The sequence below is a fragment of the Panthera leo genome, chromosome B4 (genome assembly GCF_018350215.1).
Source record: "Panthera leo isolate Ple1 chromosome B4, P.leo_Ple1_pat1.1, whole genome shotgun sequence".
Classification (NCBI taxonomy): domain Eukaryota; kingdom Metazoa; phylum Chordata; class Mammalia; order Carnivora; family Felidae; genus Panthera; species Panthera leo.
In genome coordinates, this window is record NC_056685.1 from 92,083,003 (window position 1) to 92,102,131 (window position 19,129).

The 19,129-nt window shown below is 42.7% G+C and overlaps 1 long non-coding RNA gene across 1 annotated transcript in view; it reads right to left on the reverse strand.

Annotated features, from left to right (window-relative positions):
- LOC122224803 overlaps nt 1-15,340 on the reverse strand; it is a 42,018-nt gene extending 26,678 nt beyond the window's left edge. The window contains exons 1-2 of the long non-coding RNA XR_006204942.1: nt 15,252-15,340; nt 6,619-6,704 (exon numbers count right to left, since the gene is read on the reverse strand). This is a non-coding gene — a long non-coding RNA (uncharacterized LOC122224803). The remainder of the gene's footprint in view (nt 1-6,618; nt 6,705-15,251) is intronic.
- Between the last annotated feature and the right edge of the window lie 3,789 nt (nt 15,341-19,129).

Consider the following 19,129-nt stretch of genomic DNA (forward strand, 5'->3'; position numbering starts at 1 on the left):
GACAAGGAGAGAGAAAACATAAAAAGGAACCAATCAGAGGTGAAGAACTCAATAACTGAAATGTAAAATACACTAGAGGGAATAAATAGTAGACCAGAGAAAGCAGAGTGGATCAGCGACCGGGTGGAAAGCAATCAAGCTGAACAGGTGAGAGGAAAAAAATAGTAATAATAAATGAAAATAGACTAAAGGAACTCAGCAACACCATGAAGTGTAATGATAGGGATCCCAGAAGGAGAAGAGCGAGAAAAGGGGCAGAAACTTTATTTGAAGGAATAGTAGTTGAAATCTTCTAAATCTGGGGAAGGAAATAGAAATCCAGATCCAGGAAGCACAGAGAGCCCCCGACAAAATCAATTCAAGGAGGTCCACACCAAGGCACATAATAATTGTGGGGCGCCTGGGTGGCTCAGTCGGTTAAGCGTCCGACTTCAGCTCAGGTCACGATCTGGCGGTCCGTGAGTTCGAGCCCCACGTTGTGCTCTGGGCTGACGGCTCAGAGCCTGAAGCCTGCTTCGGATTCTGTGTCTCCCTCTCTCTCTGCCCCTCCCCCGTTCATGCTCTGTCTCTCTCTGTCTCAAAAATAAATAAATGTTAAAAAAATATATGACAAAGGGTAGCGATAAAAAGAGAATTTTAAAAGCAGCGAAAGAAAACAGTTATGTGGAAAGGGAATTCTCCAAGGCGATCATCTGATTTTTCAGTAGAAACTTTGCAGATCAGAAGGGAGTGGCATGATATATTCAAAGTGCTGAGAGAAAAAAAAGATCTGCAACCAAGAATACTCTATCTGTCGAGGCTATCATTTAGAAATCCAAGTATATCACTAAAGAAAGCCAAGAAACCATGAGAGAAGAGAGTGAGAGAAGAAAGAAACAGAGAAGAACTACAAAAACAACCATATGAGTAACAAAATGGCAATAAGTATGTAGCTATCAATAATTACTGTGAATGTAAAGGGACCAAGTGCTTCAATGGAAAGACATAGGGTGATAGGATGTATAAAAAAGCAAGACCCATCTACATGCTGCCTACAAGAGGCTCATTTCAGACCTAAAGACACATGCAGATGAAAAGGGAACAGACAGAAAAGCATTTACCATGCGAATGGAAGTGCAAAAGCCAGAGTAGCAATACTTACATCAGATAAAATAGACTTTAAAACAGACTGTAACAAGAGTCTTTAGTCTTTCTTTAGAAAGACAGTACATAATAATAAATGGAACGATCCAATAGGAAGATATAGACGATTATCAACATTTATGCACCCAAGATGGAGGAACCCAAATAAATAAAGCAGTTAATAACAAACAAACAGAATATTATCAATAGTAATAAAATAATAGGGGACTTTAACACTCTACTTACATCAATGGATGGCTCATTCAAACAGAAAATCAACAAGGACACAGTGACTTAGGTTGAGAGGGAATAATACACCTCAACCTGATAAAGGCCATATATAAAAAACTCATAGCTAACATACTCAATGGCAAAAAACTGATCAGGAACAAGATAAGGGTGTCTACTCTGACCACTTTTATTCAATACAGTACTGGAAGTCCTAGGCATAGCACTCAGACAAGAAAAAGCAAAAAAGGCATCCAAGTTGGTAAGGAAGAAGTAAAGCCTTTACTATTTGCAGATGATATGGTACTAGACATAGAAAACCCTAATGACTCCACCAAAAAAAAAACCTTCCAAAACTGATAAATGAATTCAATAAAGTTGCAAGATACAAAATCAATATATAGAAATCCATTGCATTTATATACATTAATGATGAAATAGCAGGAAGAGAATTTAAGAAAAAAGTCCCATTTACGATGGCACCAAAAACAATATCTAGGAATAAACTTAACCAAGGAAGGGAAAGACCTGTACTCTGAGAACTATAAAAACATTGATGAAAGAAACTGAAGATGACAAAAACAAGTGGAAAGATAGTCCATGCTCGTGGGCTGGGAGAACAAATATTGTTAAAATGTCCACACAACCCAAAGCAATGTACAGACTTAATACAATCCCTGTCAAAACACCAACAGCATTTTTCACAAAATTAGAACAAATAATCCTAAAATTCGTGTGGAACCACAAAAGACCCCAAATAGCCAAAGCAATCTTGGAAAAAAAGAACAAAACTGGAGGTATCACAATCCCCGATCTCAAGATATACTACAAAACTATAGTAATCAAAAATACTATGATACTAGCTAAAAATAGACCCATAGATCAATGGAGCAGAATAGAGAATCTGGAAATAAAACCATGATGTTATGGTCAATTATCTTTGATAAAGGAGACATGAATGAGAAGTGGGAAAAAGACCATCTCTTTCCCAAATGGAGCTGGGAAAACTGGATAGCTACATGCAAAAAATGAAACTGGACCACTTACACCATACACAAAAATAAACTTGAAATGGATTAAACACCTAATTGTGAGACATGAAAAATCCTGACAAAAACCCTAGAAGAGAGCACAGACAGTAACCTCTTTGACCCTGGCCATAGCAACATTTTCCTGCATATGTCTCCTGAGGCAATGCAAACAAAAGCAAAAATAAATTATTGGGACTGCATCAAGATAAAAAGTTTCTGCACCGAAAAGGAACTAATAAACAAAACTAAAAGACACCCTGCTGAATGGAAGAAGGTATCTGTAAATGACATATCAGATAAAGGGTTAGTATCAAAAATATATAAAGAATTTATACAACTTCACACACACACACACACACACACAATTTAAAAATGGGCAGAAGACGTGAACAGACATTTCTCCAAAGAAGACATACAGATGGCCAACAGACACATGAAAAGATGCACGGTATCACTAATCAGGGAGATGCGGATCAAAACCACATTGAGATATCACCTCACAGCAGTCAGAGTGGTTAAAATCAACAACACAAGAAACAACAGATATTGGTATGGATATATAGAAAGAGGAACCCTCTTGCGTTGCTGGCAGGAATGCAAAGTGGTGCAGCCACATTGGAAAACCGTATGAAGCTTCCCCCCAAAATTAAAAATAGAATGACCATATGATCCAGTAATGCCACTACTCTTTACCCAAAGAATACAAAAACACCAGTTCGAGCAGATACATGCACTCTTATGTTTATTGCAGCATTGTTTACAACAGCCAATTATGGAAGGAGCCTGAGTGTCTATTCATCCATAGAACTGACAAATAAGATGTGGTATATATATAATAGAATGTTACCCAGCCATAAAAAATGAAATCTTGCCATATGCAACAACATAGGTGGATCTAGAGGGTATAACGCCAAGTGAAATAAGTCAGAGAAAGACAAATAACGCATGATTTCACTCATGGAATTTAAGAAACAAAACAAACAAAAAAGACACAAACCAAAAAACACTCTTTAACTATGGAGAAGAAACTGATGGCCACCAGAGGGGAGGCAGGTGGGCGAATGGGTAAAAGAGGTGGAGGGGATTAAAAGCACAGTTGGCATGATGAGTATTGAGTAACGTATACAAGTGTTCAATTGCTGTATTGTTCACCTGAAACTAACATAACACTGTATATTAATTATACTAGAATTAAAATTTTTTTTAAAAAAAGCATGGAGGTACCATTTTTTTTCTCTCTCAAATGAGCAAAAATTTTAAAAAGACCTATTTTACTTAGTATTTGTGAGAGTTGGATTTTAAAATGCACCCTAGGGGCACCTGGGTGGCTCAGTCGGTTAAGAGTCTGACTTCGGCTCAGGTCATGATCTCGTGGTCTGTGAGTTCGAGCCCCGCATTGGGCTCTGTGCGGACAACTCAAAGCCTGGAGCCTGTTTCAGATTCTGTGTCTCCTTCTCTCTCTGACCCTCCCCCGTTCATGTTCTGTCTCTGTCTCAAAAATAAACATTGAAAAAAAATTTTTTTTTAAATGCACTCTAATGAAGTCAGTGAGGTTGAAAATGAGGCCAAGTTTTCTGGGGGGGAGACGTGATTTGGCATATGTATCAGAGGCCTTGAAAAAAATGTATATGATCTGACCTAGCAAAGTTTGTTTATAGGAATTGTCACAAGGAATAGACTAGTGAGCAAGGAATGTATGTCCAAGTTCATTGCAGCAGTATGTGTAGTAGCAAAATATCCATTGTTATAGGTAGATTAAAGCATGTTAATATTTTGCAGTATTCTGCCCCTCTTAAAAACAGTGACATTTATCTATTCTGTTTTCATCTAACATCCAAAATGTAAAAAAAAAAAATCAAATTATTAATAGCTTGTAATTTGTGGGGAAAAAATAATGAAAATCATAGACATTAAAATGTTAATGGTGGTTAGTCTTCTCTAGTGGTGGGATTTGGGAGGATTTTTTTTTATCCCAATTAATTTTTTTTTTGCATTGATTACTTGTTACATTGAAAATAAGAAAGGCTAGGACCATTTTGAAACATGAAATTTTTATTATTCTGAAATGGTGACTCACAGATTGGGAAACTAAGAGGATTTCATTCTCCAACAAATATGAAGGTCTCGATTGTGCTAGTAAACTCAGCCTCAGTCTAAAAACTAACCTCGAAGTGAGGGTGAGTAGGATTCATGAGGAAGAAAAAGAAGCTTAAGAAAAAACCTGGAATCTGCAGACATAATAGATCTTTATAAAAGGGGATTTGGAGAAAAAGGGGAATTAACCTTTGCTTGGTGTAATTGCTGCACTGAAGCACAGACTTGTCGGAGGAAGAACCCAGACAGCTGAACGGTCCTTTTTGTATCAGGTGGAGAGACAAGTGCACCTGCAGAGCCACCCTCCAGCAATTTCTGAAGGGAATGGCGAATCCTTGCTCCTGAATGTGTGAAACAGGATCTGGGCCAACCCCTTCCCTTTTTTGACTAACCAAAAACGAACTCCTCATGTGAAATCTGGATCAGTGCCAACACACCCAGGGCTCGAGGTTGTCAGCCAGCTGTTGGTAACTCACACTAATTCTCTTTTCTCTTAAATGATGCAGAAATATGTTGCTTTACGCACACGGGGGGAAATGAATCAAAGGACCTAATTGGCAAATAACCTAAAACCTCCTAAAATTAGCCTTAAGACCTGGTCAGTGTTTACCCACTCATTCTGTTGCACTAATCTGTGTTGAGAGGGGAGGGGTCACATGGAGAACTGTCCTCTTTACTTCTGATATGGAAGGGGACTTCCCCAGCAAATTTCCCTGGAAAGGACGGGGCATGAACACTGAGGAGGAACATGTCTGCTTTGCCACTTTCTTGCCATTAGCCAAACTCTCCAAAAGCTTACTGCCTCTCAGGACTTCTCAAGTGGGGGTCCAGGGAGAGGTGACAGGACCAGTTTGCTGTACGGGACAAGCTACTAGGACCTCCATGCCCTGAAGGGGAGGTCAAGGTTCATGGCTGCTTTCACTAGTCCCTTAAAGAATCAGTTTTGATTCTTATGCCTTCACTTGGGTGACCAAGGAGACCCTTCCTCGTACACATTTGTATTAAATGAACGTATTCGCCCACTTAGAAGCTGAGTCTTAAACCACCTGGTAGGCCAGATTTTATTTTACTCGGGGGGGCGGGGAACCTTTCAAGTTCTAATGAAAAGTACAGCTTCCTGTATTTATTTAAAGTAGAATCTTTCATAAAAATATATTTTAGGGAGTAGAGTATTTGGGGAAAGTAGTATCTTTATTCTCGTTAGGAGGGAGCATTGTCCGGTGGTCAAGGTCAGAAGCACTGGAGTCTTTGTTCCTCCATCCATAAGATAGTTGGGTTGTCGTGAAAACGAAATAAAACAATGTTTTGGAAGTACACACTGCCGGCTTGGCACAGACCAATTAATGGTGGCCAGTAGTAAATACCACCACCGCTGCAGGGTCACAATCCACCTTAGCAAGCACCTTCCCAGAATTCTTTGGGATTTAGAAAGGCCGGCATTGGCAACTTTTGTTGTGGTGGTGAGCTGTTTAAAAATACTCTGCCCATCCAGAATCCCTACAGCTTGTTGTGTTACGGGGTAAATTCCTCCACTCCAACCCCATGTCCACTGACCTACGAGGCTGGGTCTTTCCCCTTCACGAACGCCTGCCAAGGGGTCAACGGGTCCAGTTTGCGAGTGCTGTTGGACTGTGGACAGAGGGCCGGCCACGTGGGGGGCAGTTCGGGAAGGCTCGACAACTGCCCAGGTCAGGGCAAGATCAGGTGGGATGATGGGGACATGTCCTGGGAGGGCGGGAGGCCCCCACGCAGCCAGGAAGGGAACCAGTGGCGGGGGTGGGGGCGGGGGGAGCAGGAAGCCTGCCTGGAGAGACCACCACTAATCTTTGTGGATATAAACGTTGAAAAAAAATTTTTTTTAAATGCACTCTAATGAAGTCGTGAGGTTGAAAACGAGGCCAAGTTTTCTGGGGGGCGGGGGAGGGGTGACGCGATTTTGGCATATGTATCAGAGGCCTTGAAAAGAATGTATATGATCTGATCTAGCAAAGTTTGTTTATAGGAATTGTCACAAGGAATAGACTAGTGAGCAAGGAATGTATGTCCAAGTTCATTGCAGCAGTATGTGTAGTAGCAAAATATCCATTGTTATAGGTAGATCTGTGATCTGTGTTGAGTGGAAATAAAACTTCTGAAAACTAACCTTTCCTTCCAGCCTTCCAGTCACAACAACGCTAGTTCTTCTGCAAAGTAGATACTTCTGCCCACTAGGGGAAAGGTCAGGAAGTGCTGGAAAGAAAGAAAACAACAGTGATTAATATTTCAAGGTTTTCTTAACTTCTGTGTAATTGTTGGGAAAGCAAGGAAAATAGAGATAACTGGGGGTGTGGCCTCCCTGGGAATTTCTCTGGATGTTATCTTATCTCTTTACCTTAAAGGTTTGTCTTTTTATTTTTAAGGCATCTCTGTACCCAACATGGGGCTCTAACTTAAACCCCTGAAATCAAGAGTCACAGGCTCCACCGACTGAGCCAGCCAGACGCCCTGGAGGATGTTAAATTAGGAAGCCAAAGAATTCCTGCGAAGCTTTGAGGGGGTGGGAGAGGTAGGGGTGAGGGTGAGGTTGGAGGGGGACAGGAGCGGCCACTGTGGCTCTCTTGCTTTCTCCATGTGCTCAGTGTCCCTAGAAAATGCCACGCTTGGCACTGGGGCCTTCCTTTTCCTCCCTGAAGCCCTTTCCAAGTCCTGGGAGAGCCAGGAAAACAGTGGCTGGGACAGCAGCTGTTTTAAGCAAGACTGAGTCTGTTAGCGGACTCCCCTGCCATCTCCTGCTAGATGCGAGGTGGGCATACTGAGCAGTGGTTAAGAACTGCTATACTTTAAGACTGGGCCTGTCTCCAGTGTTTCTCTGATTCACGGATTAAAGTGGAATTTTCCAGGAAGGCTTGATCTAGAAGGAATCCTTCTCTTGGGTCTACAAGTTCTCTTTGTGCAGCAGGAAAATCCTACCCCGTGACCATCTGCGGGCAGGGTCTGCTCACTCCGAGGACCGTTTCCTGAACGAAAGAGAGGAAACACCGTCCTGAGCAGAAAGGATCCGCCAGGCACAGTGTGGTTTTCACACTGTGACAAAAGTCAGAGCCATAGGCTTATTGATAAAATGTATATCGGGCTTGGAGTTTTCAATTTTTATTAAATTTATTTGATTAAATAAGAACCTAAAAGGAATTTTGGAGTATAATTACCCTGAGCAAGTCACTTAATCTCTGTGTCTGTTTTTTTTTTTTTTAATCTGGGAAATAAAGGGTTGTAAAATTTTTTTATAGCCATCCTAGCATTAATACTATTCTTTTTTTAGAAATATTCTAAAGTATCAAATACATATATGGGGTGTTCTAGACAAAATTTTTCCATTAAAAAAAAAAAAAGCTCCAGGAGTGCCTGGGTGGCTCAGTTGGTTGAGCATCTGTCTTTGACTCAGATCATGATCTCATGGTTCAGGAGTTCGAGCCCCATGTCGGGGTCTGCAGTGACAGCAAGAAGCTTGCTTTTTTGGGTTCTGTCTCCCCCCCCCCCCGCACCTCCCCCACTTGCTCCCTTTTGCTCTCTTTCAAAAATAAACATTAAAAAAAAAAAGCCAGCTGACAAAATTTAGCCGTTGGAGTATTTATATCTTGCTTGTTTTCTAGATAGTGGTGAGTGTATTTCTTAAAGTTTAGACTAACCTGACTGGCTTCTTGAGTGCCTGGCAATAGGATTTACAATTACATTTCAGAATGCTTAATCCCTAAAATGTGGTCACTGGGACACAATACTAAGTGAGACTTGAAGGTCAGAACCCAGGAAGGATATGAAGGACTCTCCATTACTGAGGGACGGAGTAGCAGATCTTGAAGAGAACCCCGGGAGCGGGAACATAGGCCACAAGATTTGTCGGAACTCTTGAGAAACCAAGACTTTCCCAACTGTGGGGAACGAGCGAGCACGGCCCACAGCGGCAGCCGTCATGTTCATTTCCCAGCCCCTCCCTTCAGGGTTATTTCTGTAAACAGGCAACCACTGTGGTTGGAGCAGGAATGGGAGGGATTCAGGGAAGGATGCTTTGGTGTCTTTGAAGTGAATACCTCAACTTGCTGAAAGGGAGGTCATTATTTATTTGGTTTGACTTGTTCTTCCTATTCAGCAAAACCCGCCAGGAGGACCTACTCCTCACTTTCTTCATGTCACTCAGAGTCAAAACACTGGGGATGAAAACCTAGATCTCCACATGCAGAGGTTTATTGACCTCTTCTGTCTGCCATACGACCAGTGTGCCTTGAGTGGCCAGATCTGAATATACCAGAGGGCAGCCCCTACGTATTTAGAAGGCACATGGTCACAGGCATCACGAGCTGTGACATCAGTAGACGGTAGCAGTAACATCTATGCTCATAGGTCCCATGCTGTTGACGGGGACCTACTGGTCCAGTTTTGGATGTGAGGTGCAGGGGTCTGCACCTGCACACCAATATTTCTCCCCTTGTTCCAGAGCACCCTGAAGAAAAACACAACCTTATGCTCATTCTTAACCTAGACTTGCCTCATTTCAGACACCGAGAGGATTTTTATTTCCCATCCTATCGCTTCCTCACAAGACTCCACTCATGCTTTCTTCATCCCAATCTTGGGCCTTTTGCATTAATGGGCCTATAGGAATCGCTTTGTATCATCCCCACGAAATATTTTCCTGTCTTTATTGCTGACTCCAGGGCTCATTCTATTTTCTGGCTTTGATGATTTTTCTACTAACATTGTCAAAAAATTTTTTAAAAGTTATGTCCCCTAGAAATTTAAAGCCATATTATGACAACTCTTTTAATGCGTTTTAAAAAAATTTTTTTTAATGTTTATTTTTGAGAGAGACAGAGACCGAATGCGAGTGGGTTAGGGGCAGAGAGAGAGGAAGACACAGAATCCGAAGCAGGCTCCAGGCTCCGAGCTGTCAGCACAGAGCCTGACGCGGGGCTCGAACTCACAAGCTGTGAGATCATGACCTGAGATGAAGTCAGGCGCTCAGCCGACGGAGCCACCCGGGCGCCCCTCTTTTAATGCGTTTGATAGGAGTAGCTGGTAAAATATTGAAGACACCCAACCATCATTGTCACCAAAACAATATACACCTCTAGACTGCACATTATATTTTGTCTGGAGGGAGTTTACAATCTAACATACAACTACTGTATTGACAACAATGTATTTAGCCTACCAAGTTAGTGCCAAATACTCAGGATTAAACATTCTCACTGGGGCACTGGGTGTAGGAATAATAGGGTGGAATTCTATCTCTACACACAGTTCATACATGTGCATGTCAACTGAAGAGTTTCTTAAACTAAGATTACCTAGTAAGAACAGTAAAAATTTAGTCCCTAAAAATAATATTCATCACCAATTTAGAGCAATGGCAAAGCCCCTTTTTATTAACACTCAAGTTTCAGGGTATAGATTCTCGTATAATAGTTGTGTCTCTTGTGATTCACGTTCTTCCCTTTCAGTTCGATTGAGCCCCGTTAAAACCAGGTTACAATGAACTGATATTTTTTATTTTATTCCATCCTGTGAGATCAATGTGTCCAAGCAGACATCTGCATAATTTTTTTTTAATTTTTTTTAACCTTTATTTATTTTTGAGACAGAGAGAGACAGAGCATGAATGGGGGAGGGTCAGAAAGAGGGAGACACAGAATCTGAAACAGGCTCCAGGCTCCGAGCTGTCAGCACAGAGCCCGATGCGGGGCTCGAACCCACGGACCGCGAGATCACGACCCGAGCCGAAGTCGGACGCTCAACCGACTGAGCCACCCAGGGGCCCCGACATCTGCATAATTTAAGGTAAGTTAGCTTTTCGGTAAGCCCACAGCTACCTCCTCTGAGTGGGTAGGAGCTACATGAACCCATCTCTCAGAGATATGGTTAGCATTACATATTTATTTGTTTGTAATTTGAATAGGATATATGATTTAAGCACACTGTAAATTAATTTAAATAGGCCAGTTGTTAGAATAGGATTTTCTCAGATTATCAAATTTATGTTTGCCGCCTGCAGGTGCCTGGAATTATTGACTGGCTCTGAGGATCACACATAGGCATTTATTCCAAGGCTTCTGTTCACTTTAAGAAACGATACACAATTCTGCATTCTTGATCCTCCGCAGACTTTTCATCATGTAGCATGGAAAACCATGTAGAAGAGAAACTCACAGACCAAAAAAGCATAGCAAAGATTTTTTCTCTTTTTAAATATCAGGAAGGGAGAGGGGAAATTTCTGAATGTAAATGGCAGGGTCTAAAAGTCAGAGTGGAGTTTCCAAGGTCTATTTATAGTGGTGTAATCCTATCATGGGAATTCGAGACTGTGTACTTGTCGTAAGTGGCTGAAAAAATGAAAAGAAAGCAAAATGTTTTTCCCACGTGGAAGACTGGAAGGTAAATCTATCTGAGAAATAAATATACCTTAATTTTTCTCAGGATCCAATTAGTCACCCATTTCACTCTCCATTCTGACAGTTGTTTATCAATTTAATAATATTGGACAACCTGGGAGCTACTCACCCTGATATCTGCCAAGTGCACGCTTAATTTTTGCTTGATAATCTATTTTTCATTCATTTCCATGAATTTATGCTTTTTTTTTTTTTTTTTTTTTTGGTGGCCATAATGGCACCATCAGATGGTTACTGTCATTTTTAAATAAGAAGACATCGGGGCACCTGGGTGGCTCAGTCAGTTGAGCATCCGACTTCGGCTCAGGTCATAATCTCACAGTCCATGAGTTTGAGCCCCATGTCGGGCTCTGTGCTGACAGCTCAGAGCCTGGAGCCTGCTTCCAATTCTGTGTCTCCCTCTCTCTCTGACCCTCCCCCGTTCATGCTCTGTCTCTGTCTCAAAAATAAATAAACATTAAAAAAAAAATAAGACATCCAGAAAGAGTCTGAAGGAGTGTACTCATGTAGCCAGATGTATATAAAGGGGCAGGTGACAGTCGCAAAACTATTTTGTTTTCATTTCTCCCCCTTCAAGCTAACAAGCTCCATATACTCTCTCCCCGTTGTGAAGAAGGGTTTCTGCCCCCTCTGGGCTGCCTCTATGCATAAAGCAGTGCGGGGTTGGTTGGCACTTGAGACAAACAGAGGCATAGCTGATGGAAAGCAAGGAGAGTTTTGGCACAAGGGAAGGTATCTTTGTCACCTGTCAAATCCCTCTTCTGTTTCCTCTTTGCCTCCTTACACTTGTGGCCGCCCTAAGATAGGACTGAAGCTGTTGTCTGCTACCTGCCCAAAGTTAGGCAAGAGTCTGAAAAGGTCTTGAAGGTTCAAAGGACTTCTTCCTCAGAGGTAGCAGTCATTTTAATTAGGTAAGGGGACGTGTTTGAAATGGGTCAGTTTCTTAAGAACTTTTGTTGGCAGTCTGCCTAGAAGCTGGTCTTTCCTGCACCGCGTCATAGGGTGGCCCCTCCTGGGAATCGGGACCTGAACAATAACACACAGAGAATTATTGATGGCCAGTATGGATGCTGTGGTTATTGGAGCCTGGGGTAAAATATTCCGTAGTCAGTGAAGTCATTACCTTGGCAGTTGCTTGGGCAAGCTTGTGGTGTTAAAGGACCCAAAGACCTTAGACTTACTTTAAGGGAGCAGGTGCCAAAGACAAATCACTACCTCGAGAAATGATGCAAAAGCACAGTTAGAGGCACAGATTCGTTATCTGGTTAGGGTTGCGCAGGATAAATTGAGCCAAGTGAACCTAAATGAAAGATATCACGGACAAAGTGTGTGAGATTCAAATAAAGAGTTATCAACTTTCATAACTAGCCAGAGGTATTTCTCCAACCCAGAAGTGGAATTCAAGTGAGATTTTGCAGATACAGAGAGAGAGAGAGAGAGAGAGAGAGAGAGAGAATTATAGCAGCAACAACACCCAAACCAGATAGGGCAGAAACTCCAAGTAATGCAAGCTTAGTGTGAGAAAATCCTAGGGGTGATACCTTTCTGGAGGTGGGGCAAGTCTGTTTGAAGAACAACCGATAACCCAAAGACGAACATGCTGCAGAGGAGGTAATTTTTAGGTGACACTAACACTACTGTTATGCACATGTGATTATTTTGGGCGTCTATTTAATACAGCTGTAGTTCGAAGATGGCAAATGCATTCTTCGTGTCTCCCCCCTCCCCCGTTCAGAGCCCTCCGTGAACCTCTCTGATAGACCACACCACCACCAGACATGAAAATGGCCTCAGAGCCATTCTCTACGCAGGATTCGGTGATGCGGGTTGGCGTGGGAGGGGAGATCTATTTGCAGTCTCTACAGTGTTTTCGGTCTTTTCCATATGTTTGTTTGCAAAGCGACAAATAAGAAAGCGCTATTCAGGGTTGTTAAAAGAGAAACTCCTAAACTGGGCATCAGGTTACTACGTTCCTGGACAAAGTTTCGCAGCACCCAACGCTGCACTGCCGTGTTATCTGCGTTCACAAAAATGGCACCAAGATGGAACTATCCTGGCAAGAGTGAGCGGATATCACCTTTCAGTGCGTGTGAGAGAGAAAGAGACAGAGAGGAGCTCTGAGCCTGGGGAATGGAGGCGCTACAGTTTTTTGGTTTTGTTTTTTTTTTTTCAGCCCACTGCAATTCTAACTCCTGCCTCCTTGGTTTCTGCTATTTCACCTCAACAGTAGCTCCTGTTTTCTTTGGAGGATATAATGGAATCCAGTGTCAGCCCAGCCATGGGGGACTCTGGTCCCCAGGCCCACCAGCTTCTTTTGGGTGCTGGATAATAGCAGAAATGTACAAAAGTTCATCTAGGAACTTGTTTAGTTCTGTCTCACGTAACTTCGGTGAGAAGAGGGACAAGGTAGCCTCACATAAGCACGTGGGTGCAAATATGGGACGCGGCCATATCCCAGGGTCCTACGATGGGATCTTTACCTTAGGGAAGACTGTTTCCCTGTAGCTCACCCACTGCTTCCTGATGTTGCTCTTTTCTTCTTTCTCTCTCAACAGACCATAATATGGCTCTGAGAGCTACCTTATTTATTGAAAGAATTCAGGGCTTTTTTCCTTTACTAAACTTAGAAGTTGAAAGTTACAGTTTATCATTTGGTAGGCCTAATATATAACTCTTCCCATTCACCTTGGAGTCAGGAAAGAACCCAACCTCTCGCAAAATTGACAGAAAATTTAGCAAACTGTGTACTAGGAAGGTTCGTTAGTTGTTTTGGTTTGCGCCCCCTGCCCCCATCTTTTATTTTAAGTTTCTTGGTACCTTTTCTGTTTTCAATCTAGGAAGTTGAAATACTAAACCTCACATAAATGCAAACAAAGTGTTCAGAGCGCAGTCCGTGAATTATTTCTTTTCATGCCCCAAACATCAGTCTCATTGGCCACAGTCTTACACACTCATAGCAATAACTGAGGTCAGGATTCAATTCTTGAGCAGAGAAGGATGCTAGCAAGTTAGGGAAGAAAGAAATATTCTATTTGTACAGTGAACACAACAGCCATAACTTCTTCTGGGTGAACACAACAGCCGTAACGACCATTTAGAAAGCCTCCACTATGTGTTAGGCATTGCAGTGCAAGAAGGTATCCTTTTTTTTAAAAAAAATTTTTTTTTAACGTTTATTTGTTTTTGAGACAGAGAGAGACAGAGCATGAATGGGGGAGGGTCAGAGAGAGGGAGACACAGAATTGAAACAGGCTCCGGGCTCTGAGCTGTCAGCACAGGGGCCCGATGCGGGCTTGAACTCACGGACCGTGAGATCGTGACCTGAGCCGAAGTCGGCCGCTTAACCGACTGAGCCACCCAGGTGCCCCAAGAAGGTATCCTTTTAACTCTTGCCATAGCTTGGTAAGAGTGGACATTGTTTTCTTAATAATACAGGTAAGAATATCAAGCCTTTAAGAATTTAATTAGCTTGTTAAAGTTCATACCGCTAGAAAATGGCTGAGAATGCATGCTCCCAGAATCCTCTTCTTATATCTACATGAATAAACTTGGCTATTGATCAATGGATCTTCTTAATGACGGTTATTGCCCCCAGCCTGCCCCTCCCTCCCAGCTTACAAAGCTGTCATATACATCGTTTCCTCTTATTCAAGCCTCATAACAATTCTGTGAGGAAGTGATTGTAATCCCACCGCACAATGAAAAAACTAAGGCCCAAATTCAGGAAACTGTGAAAGCAAATCAATCCTAGGGGCGTTTGTGAGTATACTCTGGCTAAGCACTGATGCTCTATTTCCTAAGGGGAAGCTGATTGAACAGGCTCCTCTCCAGAGGGGATTCTGATTTATCAGATAGGAGCAAAATAAAAATAAGTTTAACAGTCTCTTGTGCTCGCTTCGGCAGCACATATACTAAAATTGGAACAGTCTCCACAGCCTATAAATTCAGTGAGAAGGAAGGAGAGAGTCCCAGGCCAAAGGAGAGCAAGGATTGCTGTTTTCAGCAAGCTGGGCCGGTGCACATGTAAGGCTGGAGTGTGTGTGCGCGCGCGTGTGCACATCAGTGTTATCCTGGCAGCCTGAGTGCCTGAAGAGTGCCAAGGTCTTTCTTATCCCATCAGGACAAGGAAAGGCAATCTTATCGGTGGGTTATTGCCAGGACCAGAGTGTGCTTCTTATCGTCTCAGACTCTGTGATTGAGAGGGACTCATCATCTTCTTCCGGGGCCAAATTGGACCTTGCCAAGAGCATCCAGACATTTAAGATACCGCGTTCACCTACAGATATCCACCAGATCCAATGGTCTCCCCCCAAACCTTCACACTCTCTCAATTCAAACATGGCGTCATGCTTACCTTCAAACTCTGCATTGTGACGAAATTGAAGGCTCTTTTCATAATTCAGGGCCTGCGGGCTACAGCTACGTTAGGGAACTGCCTGTGGGCCAAAGAGAAAAATACTCGTTATAAGGTGGCTTTTGCCAGAGGCTTTTTCTCTGAGAACAATTATCAATAAATCTGTACAAAGAGGCCACCCCTGAATCTGCCCATGGCGCACGTGGTCACTGTACTCTTTCCTTTTGGGTGTTATTGATTCCGGGCAATCTCTTCAAATCCCTGGGCCATAGTGTTCCTCTTTATGATATCACAAGAACTCGCCCATGGAATAGGAGATATCCACAAATCTGCGTTTACGCCAAGGGTCAAAGTAGTCAAGGTAACATTGCATTGGGGCTGCGCTGAAATAATTACACAAGTGTAGTAGTTCTTTCCCGGCCTCTGTCCCTTTCCTGTGATGCTGTACAGTTGTTTAAGGAATCGGCTCCGTGTGACGGTCCTTAAAGCCAGAGGTATTGTCTGTGCCGCGTCTCAGAGCCATGTTTCCACTTGACACGGTCTTGGTTGGAGGGAGGGGCAGGCCTGAGTGTGGCAGCCCGGGTGTTATTGTTAGTACCGTCTGGGTCAGCACGGGCTGCGTGTCAGCTTGTTTGTCACATGTCACTGAGCCTCACCGGGCAACCACTGGGATAATAGCCCTAATCCAGCCCCACAGAGAAAGCTGGAACCCTCCGGGAGCTGAGTGCCTTTTCTCTCTCTGTCTAACTGCAACTAGGCATTTACATCCCAAGTCAGCCTTTACCTAAACACATTCTATTTTTAGAAAAAGGAAGAAAGGCATCCTTGAAGGGTTACCACCAGTGAATGGTTAGGAACTTAAGAGATTTTCCCCCCTAACGTATTTTAGAGTTTAGGAAAACCTAGAAATGAGATACCCTAAAAAAAAAACCAAAACCAAGTTTCTCTCTATGCTCCCAAATCATCTTTGTATCTTAAAAAAAAAAAGTGTGTGCAATCTTCAAGGGAAGGAGAATATATATACCACTGCTGACTTCCTATTTCTAAAGATAGTATCCTAATATCTATAAATCAAACTCACTACTTTGACTTTATATAGCAAAAGACAGAGCTTTGAAATACTGCAGTTCTGAGCCCATCTGCAATCCCCTCTTCTCATCATTTTTAGCTTTCCTAAAGTGTAGAGACCTTTGGAATCCTGAATTTGGGACTCACTTTTTTTTTCTTTTTTTTGGAAGCCTGGTTAAGTTTACCTTTGCCTCATCTGTATGTAGCAAGTAGAATTTACGAAGTAAGAGGATAGTAAAAACTCATTTTGGGATGATTGCTTCATTTACTAAAGAAAGGGTGTTTTCATCACATTTGAAACAATTGTAATATCATTTGTTTGAAGGCAAACAGCGAACAGATTACAAAGCAGTATTTTTTTTTTTTTGAGCTTCCTCGAAAATACCAAAACTTTTAAAATCCTATAATTTCTCCCTAATTCACACTAGGCTTCCCTCCATTTATTCCAAATGGGTGAGATTTTACTGAGCACTGAAAATGGGACACTCCTGGGAGAATTCCCAATTAGGGTAAAGCCTTGGCTAGCTATGTGGGTTAGCCAGATGGTATAGCAGAGGTGGACCCTGCATTCATGATCTCATTCATTTGGGCCGTAAATATTTTTAGCACCTCCAGGCACCGTGGTATGTGAAGATAATAGAAAATAGAATATACACTTTGCCTGGACTTGGCTCCACAGCACTTACAGTCCAACAGAGACAAGTTCTCTTCCAATACGTGTCCGATGGGTGTTATCAACTGAACGGTGTCCCACCAATTTTCGTGCTGAAGCCTGAACCCCCAGTGGACTGTTTTTGAGATCGGGCCTTTAAGGAGGTGAGGAAAGCTAAGTGAGGGCCTAAGAGTGGGGCCCTCATCCTACAGGGCTGATGTCCTTATGAGAAAGAGAGACACCACCGCATTCTCTGCATTCACGCACAGAGGAAAGGCCACGTGAGGGCACAGCAAGAAGGCAGCCGTCTGGAAGCCAAGGAGAGAGTCCTCACCAGAAACCAACAGTGATGGCACCTTGATGTTGGACGTCTAGCCTCCAAAACTATGAGAAAATAAGCCTCCATTTTCCCAGTCTATAGGATTCTGTTATGGCAGCCCAGACAAATTCAACAGGAGAAGTGTGGGGTTCTTGGGGGGCATAGGGTAGGGACCCCACAACCACATCTGAAGCAGCAGTGTCTGAGTTGAGACCTGGAACAGCAGCAGGAGTTGGAGAGGGGAGACGAATGTTTCATGTGGAGGTTGCAACATAGGTGAAGCCAGAGGTAAGGAGAGTACAGCCTGAGATGTGACACAGAGGAAGAGGAAGTTCAGCAACCTGGAGCATAGGGGGCAAGGGTGGAGGTTCTGGAACAGAGGAAGCTCTGTAGGTCCCGAAGCGCTTAGAGCAGGATTTCTCACAAATGTTCAATGCAATCCAACTCCTCTTTTCTCTTGAGATTCCTTTTTTCCCCTTTGTTCTTTGGTAGCACCCTGTTCTGGTTTCCCTCCTACTTCATTGGTCACTCTGAGTCTCTTTGAGAGCTTTTCTCCTGCTCAACTTCTAAATATCTGAGTGCCCCATGGCACCATTTTGAGCTCTCTGCTCTTTTTACAATCCTTCCGATGTGGTTTCGTCTAGTCACATGACTCTAAGTAACATCTATATGCCTAGGACCTTCAAATATCTAACTCCTGCCCTTATCTCTGTTTCCAAATATAGATTCACATGTCCATTTGTTTCCTTGATATCTCCCTTTAGTTGTTCAAGAAGGAACTCAAACATAATATTCGATTAGATAGGATGTTAGTAGCTGTGAGCAACAGAAGACTCCAACTTAAATGGTTTAAATAGCAAGGGCATTCTTAGAGTATGGTTCCCGACCTGGTGGGTCATAGAGATGGTGCTGTATGAGAGGGGAAAGCCCTTCCTGCACTCACTTAGGTGGAGTGACTGAGTCCTGCAAATTAAGTTGACAAAAAGACAGATTAACAGGAGAAAAAAAAAATGATTTACACACACAACGTGGATACATGGAGGCATGCTTGATGAGGAGTTAAAGGGGTTAGAATTGGGGCTCATACACCTTAATAGGGGAAAAAGAGGGAGAAAACGTTTCTATGGAAAAAAAAGAGGTTTTTTTTTAGGATGACGAAGTTTTAGGAGAACAAGAGAGATTTGTGGTTTGTGATGCTATATGGTGATTTGTGATTTGTGATGCTATATTCAAATGTCTTCAGTTTAAAACAATTCTGATATCAAAATGGCATATTTGGGGGTGGCATATCTTGGTCTCTGGCATTACTGCATTCTTTCAGTTGGTCAGAGTTACACAAAGCGGTCAATCCAGTATTCTGAATGAGGTTTTAGGCTAATTCTAGAATTACAAGTCACCGAAGGGCCTCGGTTGGTAGGATTCTTAGCTGTAACCCAGCCACTTTTACCATTCTGTTCACCATACGATTTAAATTCAAGTCGAGAGACTCGTTTGAGGTCTAAGAGGGCCTACCTTGGCCTTCCCCCTACAGTTGTTTCCTTCCATTCTGACCTTGAGCTCATCATGAGACTTGCGTTAGCCGGTGGACGGTTAGCAAACGTACCACAGCCAGTGGCTTCAAAACTTCTTACATGTGGGGGTTTACTTTTTTCCTCTCTTCAACCCGCATCATCACCATGAGAATGAACCCAGGCTAGCCTGGTAGAGATAGAGGGGAGTTCTCCTAGCTCAGGCCATACTACGGCAGCCCGCTTCCTGACGATTAACCAGTCAACCACAGATGCATGTGTATGCCCAGCTAAAATCAGCTAAGTCAAGCTCGAATCAGCAGAACTCCCC